This window comes from Bombus impatiens, unplaced genomic scaffold (genome assembly GCF_000188095.3).
Source record: "Bombus impatiens unplaced genomic scaffold, BIMP_2.2 scf_0434, whole genome shotgun sequence".
Taxonomy (NCBI): Eukaryota; Metazoa; Arthropoda; class Insecta; order Hymenoptera; family Apidae; genus Bombus; species Bombus impatiens.
Window position 1 is genome coordinate 63,165 of NT_176853.1, and position 15,476 is coordinate 78,640.

At 40.9% G+C, this 15,476-nt stretch overlaps 1 protein-coding gene and 1 long non-coding RNA gene across 2 annotated transcripts in view; both read left to right on the forward strand.

Moving 5' to 3' along the window:
• The window catches only part of LOC117151786, an 11,565-nt gene extending 10,195 nt beyond the window's left edge, over positions 1–1,370 (forward strand). The window contains exons 2-3 of the long non-coding RNA XR_004461908.1: positions 30–34; positions 703–1,370. This is a non-coding gene — a long non-coding RNA (uncharacterized LOC117151786). The remainder of the gene's footprint in view (positions 1–29; positions 35–702) is intronic.
• Positions 1–15,476, forward strand: part of LOC100745299 (single Ig IL-1-related receptor-like) — a 136,180-nt gene that overhangs the window by 59,916 nt on the left and 60,788 nt on the right. The window lies entirely within an intron of this gene.

Below are 15,476 nucleotides of genomic sequence, written 5' to 3' on the forward strand. Positions count from 1 at the left end.
GGCAGCACGAAGAAAGTTGTGGAGCCGAGGCGAAGTTCCCGGTAGACCGTGACACGTTCCTGTTGCTCGGTTCCCGCGGGAGCTTCGCGGACCGGGCGGCGCGGCGCGAGAAATAACAATCCCCTGGGAGTTCTGGTGGAAACGGCGGCGAATGGTTAATGCGGTCGGTACTGGCGCGACGAGAACGAGAGGATTGAAGGCGCGAGGACGCCAGCTACGAGCAAGTAGTCGATCTAATTAACGTTTTATCAGGGAACCGGCCTTCCTCGAGTCGCGTTACCGATTTTAGCGCGCGGAAAAAGAAGAAGCAAGCTTGCTCACGCCGTAAATCGGAAACCCTCCGCGATTTCAAACGAATGGCCGCATCTGGCTTTTAACCCTTTGTACTCGAGGATTTCTTCGGTCGAGCGTAGCAGCTACTGCGGATGATTTAACGCATACGTGACGCGTGTCTTACAGCTAGCGTAAAATGATTTTAAATACAAATTAACTTACAAAACATTACATTCTAATAATTTATCTATATTTACATCTTCAAAGATATGATTCTGTAATATTAATTTCTGTGTTTTTTTTGTATGTTAATTTTCAAAGCATTCATCAAGATGGATTCTTGAATATAATTCATCTCATTTTCCAACAGTTCAAAATCAAGTTCATCTTCGTTTCAGTTAATTCCATATCCGAAAACCATTTTTTTAGGTTTTCTAAACTATAATACTTTTGCCATGGTCGTCGAATTTGAACTAACGTTGGAGACGTTGTCAGAACCATAGTTTCGGAGGGATATGGCATTAAATATTTTGTCTCCGTTTTAAAGTCTAACGCTTTACACTTGCTAACAAACAGCACAAAGAGCTAAGGAACCAATTTACGAATCAATATTATGCTCTCGTCAATTGGAGATGTCGAAATCTATAAACAGGAACTGTCGCCTGTCGTTCGCCACTGGAGTTGCAGCACGGAACGTCGTGGTCACTGAGAGTAGCCTCTCGAGTGCAAAGGTTAATCCTTCCCCCGTGAATTTCAATGCTGCTGTGCTATAATGACTGTGTTACAAAATTTAAGAAACGTTGCTTCGGATGGATTTTTTACTCAATTATTTACACGTCGGATAATACGTACTGGCAACGCATATGAACGATTTCAGAGTAAGAAATACGTAACGATTCCGTGCATCGTCGTGGCAATCGCAAATCTTAATAATTTATAGTTTTCGGCGTGCAACTATGTCGTACGTACGCCACAGTGAAAGGGACAAATAATAACGAGGTTGGATTAATCGCGTTACTAACGAGAGGGACAGGTAGACCGTCCTACGGATCGAATTTCCAGCGGGGTCGACTTCTTTAATCGGCTGCACCCGATTACTCGATGGAATTACGAGCCGTGTCCTCGAGCAATTTCATTCGTGACTGAAACACGTTTCGTCGGTCGTCCTTTGTGCGCGCCATGTAATTACATACTTCTGGGTCCGCGTGCTTCTCCAAGCCCGTTGTTCTTTCTCGAGAACGTTGCGAGAGAGGCACAACGAGGCTGAGTCAGAAAAGGAACCTCTTACTCGTCTGGGTTTTCAGAGACGTTTACTGGCCGAGAAGTTCTGCATAAAAGAGGGGGGAAGTACATATATATGTCGGAGATGGAAGGACAGTCGGGGCCTTTCTTCTGGAATTTTTGGGAAGATCCCCAATACTTTAGTCTAGACTATTTATTATAGCTGTACTTAAATAATAAAACTTAGAAGTAGTTGTTTATGATTCCATTCGATTATGTTTGCCCGAGATTTGTGACAGTGGGCTTGGGCTCGAGGTGACGCAACTGGTCGCTAAACGTAGCCACAGTCACGGGATGGACGTTTTTACCTAACAGAGGTATGGAGTAGTTGTATAGCTCTCTTTAAAAATATAGTCGTAGCACAAGCTCGAGGACAAATGAAGCCACGTGTGGCTTTGCCTCAGAGTATCAATATCGTAGGACATACACATTGTATTAATAATCAAACTCCGGGCAGGAACAATGTCGCCGCTACGCGGTACTGTCTAACAAAGGCGATCGGAATTTTGTCGGTACCTCTCGACCAATATAAAACAAACGAACGCGATCGTTAGGAGAGGAGAGTTTCATCAGTCTTTTCTGTCTTGCGATCTCCTTGGAGAGTTACACATCGTCTTTACGATTAGTTAATACCGAGCGTCCTAGCTAACGTTTTTGTATCTTTTAGTGTTTCAAAATATACTCTACGTTTTAACAGAGTTATCCCGTTGACCGTGGATTTGTTATCGAACCTAAGACCACTGTCATTAGCATCTCGAGTGCCTAATCACCACGGTTATTTGTCAAATTTTGTATTAACCATATTTATACCAGTCAATATTATCTCTATTGCACAACAACGATGGCTAATCCAAACGAAGATTCGTTATACACCCCTAACACTAACGAGAACTCGACATATATATAGACTTTCAATTACTCGAAGCTGCGCCCGAACTGAACCCAAGCCGGTCTCCGATGGCTCGGTTTTGGACTTCTGGCTACGGATTGAAAGATCGCGAAAGAGGCAATCGGAGTCGGTAGTCTTGCAGGCCGCGGAAACTCGCCGCCGACAAAGCGATTGCTCGTTATCGAGTTGCACGAAGCGGCCTTCCACGATCGGAGAGAAAACTTTCCTTTGTTTCTCGAAACTCGGAAGCATTAAACGCTCTTCAACGTCTTCCTTTGATTTAACCTTAACTTGTGGTAGATGCGTGTCGATCGAGGGCTCGACTGACGGCTCCTCTTTATCCGGCTTCTTTACCGGGATGGGGTCGGTAAATGAACGCCGCTCAAGCTCGTTGACGGTGACCTTTGCGTTCACCTCGCCGCGCTAACTCGACTGCGTTCAAAATCCTGGATAATTGGGTCCTTGTCCTCGTGCATCCTTGTAACGCCATCGACGTTTCTGCTCTGCTGAAACGAGTCTATGGATCGTGCTTGCCATCCGTCTTCTTTCTTTTCAGCCGCGTGTGTCACGACCGGCATACTTCAAATCCGACGGACTGACGATAGAGATAAAGATGTGGCGGCACTCGGCGACAATGTATATCGCTGAAGTGCCTAATGAACCATCAACATCCCAACGGTCCTTCCATCGAAGGTTCTAGAAGAAAGAGCACGTGGCAACGATCGCGGACGCCTAGCAAATGCATGGACGGTGGGGATGTTGAGGGATGACAAAAGAAAGTAATCGGATCCGATCGAAAGTAAAATCATAAGAGTCAGTCTTAGAAAGTCACGCCTAGAGTTCGGAAGTAGATTGTAAAGTGTATTGATGCTAGAAAAAAAATAAAGTTTTCTTTTTTTATTTTTTACCTCAAATTCCTTTTTTATTTTGTTATTTTACGTGACACGTGCAGCGTCGTCGCCGCGAACCTGATAATCCAACTTTGGTCGTTTTCCTGAAGATAGTGGAATGCACAGCGCGTAGGAATACACCAATTTCTAATTTTTAACAGGAACGGTGCGAAGGAACACCGATTTTGCTACGAGTAGAAAAAGGACAACTTATGCTGAATAGTCGTCACGCCGAGGTCGCTGTCCGACTTGGTCTGCTTACTTTCTTAGCCGCTTGAGTCCCAAGCAGCGCGATCGCGTTGTTTAGATTTTTTGTCGAAAAGTCCCAGTACATTTGAACGACTGGTGGTATTTTGTTTCATTGTTATCTTCTCAATAATTTTTATTGAAGAAAACTTGAAATATTTATATAATAGTATACATATATAATAATGTAGATGATGTTATTGAAGGAAACTTAAAATATTTATATAATAGTACGCATATATAATAATGTAGGTGTATTTTATAAAAATAACAAATATGACGAGCGTTATTGTGCCGCTTGTTTCTCTTCGCAATCGATTAAGACAAGCAACCTCAAACGGTTAAGCACTATGCGCCACTATAGCGGCTTTCGCGGATGTCATCTTATCATTACGATGCGCCACTATAGTGGCTCACAACTTATACGCTCACCGTTTAAACTAAACGGTCTTTTTCATTTGTCTTGCTTCACAATTTTCTTGCCCTTACAACGTTCTATAACAGTGTTAACAATATACAAACAGAATATACAGGCTGGTTGGTAACTGGTGGTACAAGCGGAAAGGGGGCGATTCTACGCGAAAAAAGAAATCGAAAATATAGAATAAACATTTTTCGTTTGAGGCTTTGTTTTCGAGAAAATCGACTTTGAATTTTCGCTAGGTATGCGTGCGGTACGTTATAATGGATCTCACTGTAGATCGATGGAAAAATTAAAAAAAAAATTAAAAAAAAATTGTTATTCTATATTTTCGACTTCTTTTTTCGCGTAGAATTACCCCCTTTCCGCTTGTATCACCAGTTATCAGCCACCCTGTATAGTCTTTGTTTTTGATGCGCCAGTGTAAGGTATCAATTGTTGCTTTTCGTTAATGTAAATTAACATACCGATCAGTATGTTTATAATTTTGTAGAACCTTCAACCTCAAAATGTCGCTTCGAAATAGAAAACGAAGAGCAATTTGAAAAACACCATCGCGCTGAGAGTGAAAATTGTGACGTGAGTCTATGTGTCGTACCGTGCTTTAAAAAAATATCACACTCAATTGTATTATTAATTATTAAAGTAAATTATCGAAGTTAAAGTATATGCATCATATCTTTAAGAAAAGTTGTAATTTTGTTATCAAAAACTTCATTCCAATGTGCTTGCGTGAGGAACAGAACTATCCGTCACACGTTGCAGTGCTGTATCGTTTACGCGTAATTCGCGTGAAACTCTGCCGTACAGAGAAACAGTCTCGCGTAAAATTCCTAAGTATTTAAAAAGTTAACGTGGTTTTGTCAAGGACATTTCTCTTTATCACGGATCGTGGAGCACAAAGCAGCGTGGAATAAATTAAAAAAGGGTCGTTACGATCGATAGGTTGATACAGCGCTGCAAACCGAAAAATCTCTCGGAGGTCGAGATAACAGACAGATCCCGCGCGCAATTATTGAGTTTAGTCGATCGAAGTATAATTCTGTCGAACAGTTATACGCTTGATTTAGAAAAAGATTGATAAAAGAAAAGATGATCTCGCTGGAAAACACGTACATTACTTTACATTCTTTTCTTCCTTTATTTTCAAAACTTTATTTCCTAAACGTTTGGCTTAGCCCATGGCCTACCGTACAAAATAAAAAAATCTTTTACACGTAGTAAATTATAATTGCAAATATGCATGACAATTTCACAGTTGCACCACTATCATAACTCTGCTCAGTGCTGCTTAATCAGGTACATACAATTACTTAATTTAGGTATACTTATTTTGATGTTTTACTATTAATCTAGGCTGGATGAAATGGAAATATTGCGACACACTCCCCTAGACTGCGGATTTTTGTGCAATTTCATATTTTATTAGCATAACTAAAGAAATGGAACCTACATAGAGATTTATTTCATTCGTTAAATCTTATAACAAGACTTCACTTTGAATATTTTCTAGATATCTGCATATTATGTGCATAAATGCATAAAAATCCATAGCTGTTTCCTCAGTACCTGTCATTCTACCCCGCTGGGGACAATAGAGTGTTAATTCTTTCTGCCCTTTAATTAGCGCATCGACGTCACTCGTCGCAAAGAGATGTTCGTCTTAAAGTCGAGAGCAACGCATACATCACATTTGACGCTTCAAACGCGTTGTCAATTCGACAATGTCAAATCCTACATACGTGTAGGATACGTCCACGAAACAGAGACGTCCTTTGGTCGTCTCTACCTGTCTTTGATCTCTATGGCAGTCGGCGGAAGAAAATGGATTTACGTGACTTGATGCGAGACGACGCGATGCGACACGACGCGGCGTGGTGCGGGGCCGTGGGAAATCGTGTCGCGCAAAAGATTTCTTTAGTCTCCGGAGGAAAGGGGAATTCGTTTGGCGATCGCTGTGTTCGCTCGATCCAACAGGACGTACGTCAGCCTGAAGCCGGACAAGCTTGGATCTGCTCTCCCTTTGATCCTTTCTGCCTGATTTTTCGTCTGGACGCGACGGAGCGTAAAAGTTAGCGCGGAACGTGGCGCAGAAGTCCATCTCCTTTCACCAACTTTCTTATCCGCCGCATTACGGATCGCTTATCGAGAGATAGCGAGCTCTCGTTGGTAAAGAGCCAGAGAAATCTCGGCTATCTTTTTTTTTTTGGTACCCACTTAGGATATTCGATGGACGCCAGGATCCAAGAGAAATCTCACAAAGGATTGAAAGTGGTTTTAACTGTTTGTTTACCAGAGAGGAAAGAAGCAGCCGGAGCCTTTGAAAATTATCCACGCTTCATTAAAGGGATCGACGTTGATACAAAACAAGGAAATATATAAAGGAAAGAAGAACGAAGGAATGGCCACGTGTTCGCATTTAGGGAAATGGCGCGCCACGTTTAAACCTCGTAACGCCGAATCGAGTACGGAAAATCGCGTGGAGAACTTTGTAACCCAGGTTTTGCCAGGCGTACTCTCCATTGTCGTTTTATCCTCCATGAGCCTTCTCTCGAAGGATCTTCGTTTTATTCGTAAAACAAGTAAAGGTTTTTCGCTTTGTCGCAGACCAACGTTAAATAAGTCTCTTTGATTGCTATAGTTGAAGCTTGCAAAGAGGAAGATGGAAAGATCCGTTTCTGGAGATGGAATCTAGCTCAAAGTTTTTCCTTCCTTTCCGCGTTTTTCTTTCTTCCTCGTTTCTTCTTTTTGTCTTTGAAAAATCTCGATATCAAGTACTTCGATACCGGTGTCAACAGAGAAAATGGAAATACAGAAAATGAAACGCTACGGACTGCCCGCTGGTGATTGTAGGCATTGCGCGGTCGCAAATCCATAGATTTTAGACTCGCTTTTTAATTACCGACGCATTTTTAATTACGAGAACGGCGCATTGCGTGTTTCATTCGCAATTGCTTATTTCATCGGAATATGTCCGATCGACTTTGTGTATCATTGCAGCTTAATCCTCTTTAATGTCTTCGCCTTTGGAGCGTCGTTTTGAGCCAATTTTTGGCATACTTTTAATTACAATTGTTATTATTATTCACGGGTACACAACCCTTTGGTATACAATTCGATGACAAGTCGTTTATGAATGGCAATGCTCTATTGATATTATATTTGAAGAAAGAGAAAAGGTCTATCGAATTGCGAAACTTATTGACGTTAATTATTATACAAATTGGATGCAGTAAACTACGATTTCTTGACGCTGACCGAATTTAATCTTAACTTAAAAAGACACAGTATTTCATGATAGTGCCATTTAGTATTTTATATGCCATCAGGATATCAAACATAATCCGTTTGCGATCATAAATTTAACGAATTATACGAAGTAATGTAATTATGTTATAATTGTACGAGAAATCGAGATTATATGTCGACATTGGATCATCTATTCGATGGGCGACTAAACGGAAAAATCGATACTGTGTACTTTCAAGCATATTACGAAGGTAATCCCGGTGTGGAGGCCAGACAGCCGACCAGTATTTCAAGTGAAAAAACAAAAACAATCTTAAAAGATTTAGAGGCTCTATTAAAGAGAATGAAAGTTTTAAATGCGCTGCTAGTTACATTAAATGATATATGTCTAACAAAAGAGATGGTTGAGAGAAAGGAGACGTAAATGTCACGAATATCATTCGCAGTAGACAGCAGAAAATCATTTATGGTATAACTAACAGGTATAACGTGCTTTCTATGTTACAAACGAAAAATAGAGCATTTAGTTAAATTAAAAAGTTAACTTATTTCGAACGCACCACAATTCCAGGTACGCAAGGCTTACGGGATTGTACAATATAAGTAGTTGACTGTGAGGATTATCAGTGGCATGAAACAGCTTTAAGTCATTCGCAAGCAACGAGAAGCGGCGATATAAAAAGCATTCGGGCATATCGTTAATGAACAAAATAGAAAGTAGAGATCCAAAGACTTGTAATGTGCGAGCTGCTCGTAAATCTTCGCTCAACAGCCCAGAGAACAATAAATGGACTGTAGTGGATGCTGCAGCTTTTTCCTAATTTCTCATGCCGGATGCTCGTTCGCGGACACCGTTCATGTTTATTAATCGCGTTACGTTAATGGTCTATTCTCGTCTTTCTGCTCGCGAGTCGCTCGTCTCCTATTTTTGATCGTTTTTCACTGCGCCCGATCGAACGCGAACCAACGCTACGATCTGGAGAAAAAACGGAGGTACGTCGTCTCGAGAATGTTTTAGAACTCTCCGCGTAGAGAAAAAATCTCCTTTGCTTTTTCCAGGCGATGGAAAATTTTACGCGGAGATTGGACGTCCTCTGGGTTTTACCTGGCGTTATCGATTCTCGATGAAACGCACCGTTGCCGCTGCTGCTGCTGCTGCTGCTGCTGCTTCGGACAGATTAACGAGCCGCTTATTCGATTCGCTATAGCCGGTTCGAGTTACGAAAGACCAAGCCTAACCTAAGACCGAAACTATGTAACTCGTTCGAATCACGCGACGAATCGAAGATGACCTGCGACTAGGACGTAACTCGATTGTATTAGATTGTCCGAAAGTTTCTTTCGTTTCATAAGGTGATAATAGATGAACAATAATTTCCGTTTTATATTGTTTTATCGAATTAGGTATAATCCATTTCGTCCTATTTCCATTATTATGTTCGTGCATAATTCAATAAACTAATGTAAAACGAAAAACATTGTGCGTCTGTTATTTCCTTATAAGACGAAAGAAACTTTTCGGACAACCTAATACTTCTGAGAGACACCAGTAACCGATCGAGACGAAATTTGTTGGATTTCATAGGATGAGGTAGCAGATCTGCACTATATTATAAATATATATTGAAATATATATGCTAAGAATTGTGGATCTTAATCGCCGAAATAAATGTATAGGAACACTTAGATTACACTTAGAATTGATATCAAAATAGTTTCAGATTTATTTGATATGTGATTTGCAAGATATTCGTCGATACACATTTGCACGCATCTCAGCACTCTCTTTGTCTCGCCATCTTTACCACATTACCAACGGAACAGTTGCATTCTTTTGTTTTACGAGACGCTGTGCACGCACATACTGCCACATACACTCGTACTCATGTATGTGTGTCACTACTACGCGGCTAATCCACTGTAGCACACAAAATTACACATATTTCAATAATGTGTACAGAGTGCTGGAACTGATCATCTCTAATAACTTCTACAGTGCAAAGTGTTGTACGAGAAAAATTTGTATGCAAAAGTTGCATGGCTCGAAGGGTTACGCTAACGGTGCATGTATTTTTTTTATAAAGTTGTGTGGCGGATCGGTATCGATAGGACGCTGACAGGTCGAGGCATCAACGAGGCGCGACACCTCCCGGGCGATCCGCGGGTACCAACCGCCAACACCAGAGGGCTACGACGACAACGTGTCTGTCTATCTCGCTAGCGGTCGAATATACGGGCGAATGATACAAATACCGCACCTAGTGAGAATCCCTCTACGTCTAAGGCGAGTCCACCGGTAGTTATTCACCGTTTATTGTGAATACCAAAATGTATTTAAAATTGTATCTTGGGTTTAATAAACATCTTTAAAAAAAAAAAGTTCACCGTTAGTCCCGGGACGAAACGCAAAACTCTCTTTTCATCCGCCACAGTTGTCTTAGATGGAACGCCGTATGTTTGATATCAAAACACGAAAGGCTGTTGAATTCTGAGTAGAAATGTATCGATCTTTGCTGGCTCTAAACTGTTATACTATATATAATTATATCGGGTTGGCAACTAAGTGATTGCGGATTTTGTCATTAGATAGTAACGACAAAATCTGCAATCACTTAGTGCTACACTAATTACACTAGTGCTTAGTCACTAAACTAATACTTTATACAATACACTAATACACTAATACAATATACGATAAACAATAGTTAACGAACAGTTTCGTTTTGTTTCTTGAAAATTTACTTTACGTAATATGAAATTAGGCATTCGATTTGATCAAACATTTCCGTAAAACAGCGATGTTTACGTGACGATGTTTATCCGTACAGATTTTATCTCATCGCACTCCTCTGTCTTCATTTAACGTCGTAATGTCGTAGGTGTTTGAAATGATATTCGTTACCCATTAACTTTAATACAATGATACAGTCTACCAACCAACGAGGCAACTATACTCTGCATTGTTTCTGTTTACTCTTTCGTAATGCTTTACGAATTCGTTCTTTCACATACTCTGGCGTTGTTGATTCACGGTAAGCTATGTTTTTTTAATGTCCACCACAGAAAGCAGCGCAGCGGCTTTAGATCCGATGAACGTGGTGGCCACAGAAATTCTCCACCACGACCGTTCCATCGATTGGGAAATTGTCTGTTTAGCATTTGTTTTGCTACATGTGCGTAATGCGCACGTAAACTCCGCCGTCATTCGGACATTTTTCATAATATTGAATATTCGACTTGATATTATACGAAGTAAATTTTCAAGAAACAAAGCGGGACTAATCGTTGACTATAGCTGTATAGCAGTTTAGGACTATCGAAGGTCGATACGTTTTTACTCAAAATTCCTTCCATATTTTGACACAAAAAAATATAGTATCTTGTTGAAAATAACGACATTGACCTTGAAGTCTCCGCCTATAAAACACGCGCCCGCTTAATGCGCTCCTCCAAACTGTGTAACTTATGCGTAAAAATTCTTTCATACAAAGCATACGTTCCAAGTTATTCAAGATGATCAAGTTAATTGAGGCACCCTGTATATTTCCCGGAGCTAAGATTTTAATATCTCAGTTTCCAATTTCACTGAATTATGCCAAATGTGGACAAACTTTATTCGAAATGAAGATAAGAAATAACTGTTCGAAATAATTTATTTCCGACTTTCCTTCCTAATATTGTTATTTGAGAAGAAGAATATATTATCGACTCGTTTGAAATAGTTCAAATTTCAAATAACTAATTATTTCGTTATTTCCATATTCCAAGTTTGACAGAGGAAATAATCCTCAAAATAATATGCTACAAAAAGATTTAATTTTAAGAAATTTTTACTTGGCAACTAAATGATTGCGGATTTTGTCAATACCACCTAATGACAAGATCCGCAATCACTTAGTTGCCAACACAATAATTTGCTTCAAGTAAGAGTCTCTGTACAGAAAGCTGATCGGTGAAAGACTTTTGCCTGCATCCGTGTAATATTGTCGCGAAAGAAAATATTGTATTAATATAATCGTTCGCCTGGTGCGGAAGATAGAAGAGGGGTATTACTCTTGAGAAAAATGACTCTTATCCTCGAACAATCATTCGACATAGACAAATCGATCCTTTTATCTTGCAGAAATGTCGATGCATTTGTTTCCTTTGGCTTTGGATATGAAACGTGGAATTGTTCGATGTTTCATCTCTTCGTCGCCTTCAAATTCGAAATCGTTGTGTATCTCTGATTTCTCGGTAGAGACTTGGTAGAAATTTCTCAATTAGGAATATCTTCATGATAACGATTTGCTGCTATGTCCGGATTAATGAGATCCGAGCGCGGAAGATCCCGTTTCTCATTTGTCACATCTGATATCCAACGCTTTTACAAGCATTTCAAATAATGATAAAGTAAAATAACGTGTTATTTGAAGTAATGTGTATTTGAAACAACGTTATTTCAGAAACGCCCAGGTCTGAATGACAATCACTGAATTTCGTCCCAATCGCGTACCCGTGCCATTCGAAATAATATCTCGAAGCTGTCTTTTCTCGAATCCATCGCGTTGCTCTTCCCTTTACTCTCGTTCTTCTCGCTGGTTTCCAAAGTTCCGCTCGCTCGGTATTTCGCGGGTTTCGCGAAAACGCGCGAACGCTCGTTGCTTGCTCGCGAAACTAAACGGATTCTCGTAAAATTACGACGACGTTTCTAGAGCCGAGAATCGGACTGCCGGCGAAGCTATATTCCGTGAAAAGGAAGGTGCATGTTAGTAGTGAAATAATGTCGTTCCATGAACTTCTTCCTTCCCACTGTGCGTATCTGTGTGCGAACGTGTCCGTGTATGAACGTTCGTCTACAATTCGAAGAAACGTTCGCAGTCGGTGTGTAGCAAACTTATCGATCGAATCTACCGCCTCCACCTTATTATTTCTATAACCGAGCTACCTTGTGCTACCTAGCGAAACCGATCGAACCGGTCGATGGTATTCGAGACGTAGGGCTTTTATCGAGGATCCACGTGTCGTAGACGCTGCGTGTTGCGCCAGATTCCGCTGAAAATTCTTCTCTTCGTCGCGCAAAGGCTTTATCTGGTCACGACTGTCGGAAGAGAGGAAACGGAAGGGTGCCGCGCTTGTTCGGGCGCAAATGTTATTTCAGAGTAAAGGAGCGCGGTAACACGGTTACCGGTTTTTCTGTGCTTTCGGTCTGCGAAGAAAGTGCAGGAAAAAGAGGCAGCCGAAGAAACGATTCGGCCAGAGAATTTCCAGAATTATCGACAGGTCTGGCCTCGAACCCATGAATCTCGAGGAAATTTACGAGCGGACCGCTACACTGAAAGGCGGTTACGCGAGCAAACCTCCCTTGTACCCGTCAAACTCCAGTTTTCTCAGCTATTTACCATTTCGTTTCGGCTTTCCTTTCTTCGTTCGCTCTTTGGTCGTTCGTGAAACTGTCTTGTCGCGCGGACAAGTCGTGACCGACGACGACCCGCAGCGAACGAATTACGACGTTCGTCGTTTAGCGTCGTTGGTTAAGGATCTCTGGTTAAGGAAGAAACCTAGTCGTTTCTCGCTACGGCAAAGTAACGACGAACCAGAGTGTTCTCGATCCCACGACGACAACGCAGATATCGAGTGCTTTCCATTCGATTCTATTTGACTCGACGTCCTTGGCGAATCGTTCGACGATATTGGAATAAATCGGTGAAGGTTTCACCGTTGCTAACCAACCGGTGTCGTGAAAGCGGACTGCTCGAAATCCACGTCCATCGTAAATTTCGAGCGAGCTCCTCCGAAGCGAGGTGGGAACCGCGTGTTCGCGACATTGAAATCCAATCGTTGGAATCCTCGGGGAACGTAACGAGGCTTATAGATGGAACTCGGTGCCGAAGCAGCCCTCGGCTGTCGATCACGTCGGCCGAAGATCCTCGTGAAAAAGCGAAATTCCGTCGTTGCGGTAAACGATATAACACAATACGAAATTGCGAGTCGAAATGAAAATTACCGCGAGCCGTTCCCATCAGTCGCGGATATCGCGAGATCAATTAGAAACCGGAAGATCGGATCGAGCATTCCTCGGTAACTATTCTTTAATATATGTAATGTATTTATTGTTTTTGGATTTACGATGAAAATTACTTTTCAACGTTACTTAATGCGTTTCGATTTTTACATATTACTTCTAAATAATACTCTTATGGGATTTTAATATCAGTAGAACTACCGATAGTTAACACGAAACTATTTTTATCAAAACCAGTCAAAATGATTGGTCTTTAAAAAAATACGTAATAACAGAATATTTTTATATTTATCGATTTATTACTTTCTTACAGAAGGAATTCCATGTTATGTAGTACATTTTTGGTATTATTAATACACCTGGGACCATGATACACGAGGGTTAGCAGATTTATAAAATTGTAGAACCAGTCATTTTGACTAGTGTGGTATTTTTAGTGTTATCATCTATCGATTTAGCGATCAATCCGGAATTTTCCTGATAACTGATATCATCATACCGAATGATACGCAGTAAAAATTTTAAAAACGTGTGGGAAGTTGTACAAAACGAGGAAACCGGTTAATTGGGGCTCGATAAACCGATTGCAGGACCCTTTTACATTTTGACAAGTACCATTTATTTTCACTGCTATTGGTATAAGTACCCTTGATACAAAATTATTTTCAGTTTGAGTACATGAAAAACAAAATAAAATTCATTATATTAATTTTTTAGTTATCGTTGCAAAAGTCATTACATCATTGTGGAAAAAAATATAACATGAAACAGGAATTTTAAAATAAAATTGTAAAACCAGTCAATTTGACCGGTGTGGTAGTTCTAGTGTTAATATATGTGTAGGTAATATAATACAGGGTGGTTGGTAACTGGTGGTACAAGCGGAAAGGGGGTGATTCTACGCGAAAAAAGAAGTCGAAAATATAGAATACAAATTTAAAAAAATATTTTTTTTTAATTTTTTTAAAAATCTACAGTGGGATCCGTTATAACGAGACGTGATAAAGTGCACGCGTACCGAGCGAAAATTCAAAGTCAAAAAATTTTTATTCTATAATTTCGACTTCTTTTTTCGCGCAGAATCATCCCCTTTCCGCTCGTACCACCTGTTACCAACCACCCTGTATAACACGTAGTAAGTTTGTACGAGAAGTAGCGAAATCACGAGTCACTGAGTTGTTCCTTGTCTCCAGAAACTTAAAGTATAATCTGTCGTGCAGATTTTTGTATTATATCCCAGGGAAAGAGAAATGACATTAACGAGCAATCTGGACGAAACTCTACCCTTGATTAAGGGTGTTGGATGTCGCTCGTAAAACGCGCGAGGAAATCTCGTTGAAACAAAGCTGGCTCGATATACGTATACGTTAAGTCGGATATAGGTAAAACATAAGCTAGGTTCGATAAAAGTGGTTAGTCATCGAAGAAGAGAAACGGGCTCGAAAACGAGACATCGTGCGAGCGGGCAAAAAGCGAATCGGCCAGTTATCGTTCAGCTTTGCGTCGGAATGATAGCCAAAGCGAGCTGCCGGTGATTTCCATAATCGGAACATAAATCCTGGTGATAACGACGCCAGTCGATCGAACCTAGTCACAAGTATTTCCACAGGTAGTTTCGCGACTCTCCACTCGCTCCTACCGTATAATTTTCGATACACTGGCGAAAATCACGTCGCTACGGTAATATCGTAGGCGCATGCGAAGCCAGCTTACGTTCCTCTCGTTTCTTCCTCGCGTTCGCTGTGTCAATATTCTCGGCCGTTTACCCGACAAGCTATTCGACGCGCGTTTTCACCGACGCGTTCGTTTACGCAGCGGCCGACGCGGCTCGAGTATTTGAACTGTGCACGACCGTCTTAATTGCACAGCGACACCTACGAAGTCTCGTAATTATTTCCGAGTATCGGTTTAACGAGTACGTCGAACGTACCTTTCGACGAGTTCCAGCGAACCTCGTTCGTATCTCGAAAGTATTCGATCCGACGTTTTTACGCGCACGAAACTTTGCCAAGTTTTGAACGAACATAACGAAGGAACACGCTTTTTTACAAAAACCATATTTCGTACGAACGAACAAAAATACGCTTTATCGGCTCGATCTTGAAACGTCATTGTACGCTTTGGTATATAGAATAGCTTAGCGTATTCCTTGCGGATTTTCCCTCGGAAAATCATAAACGTCAGATCGACAAAGTTACTCGTCCACTTTCAGAAATTTATTTA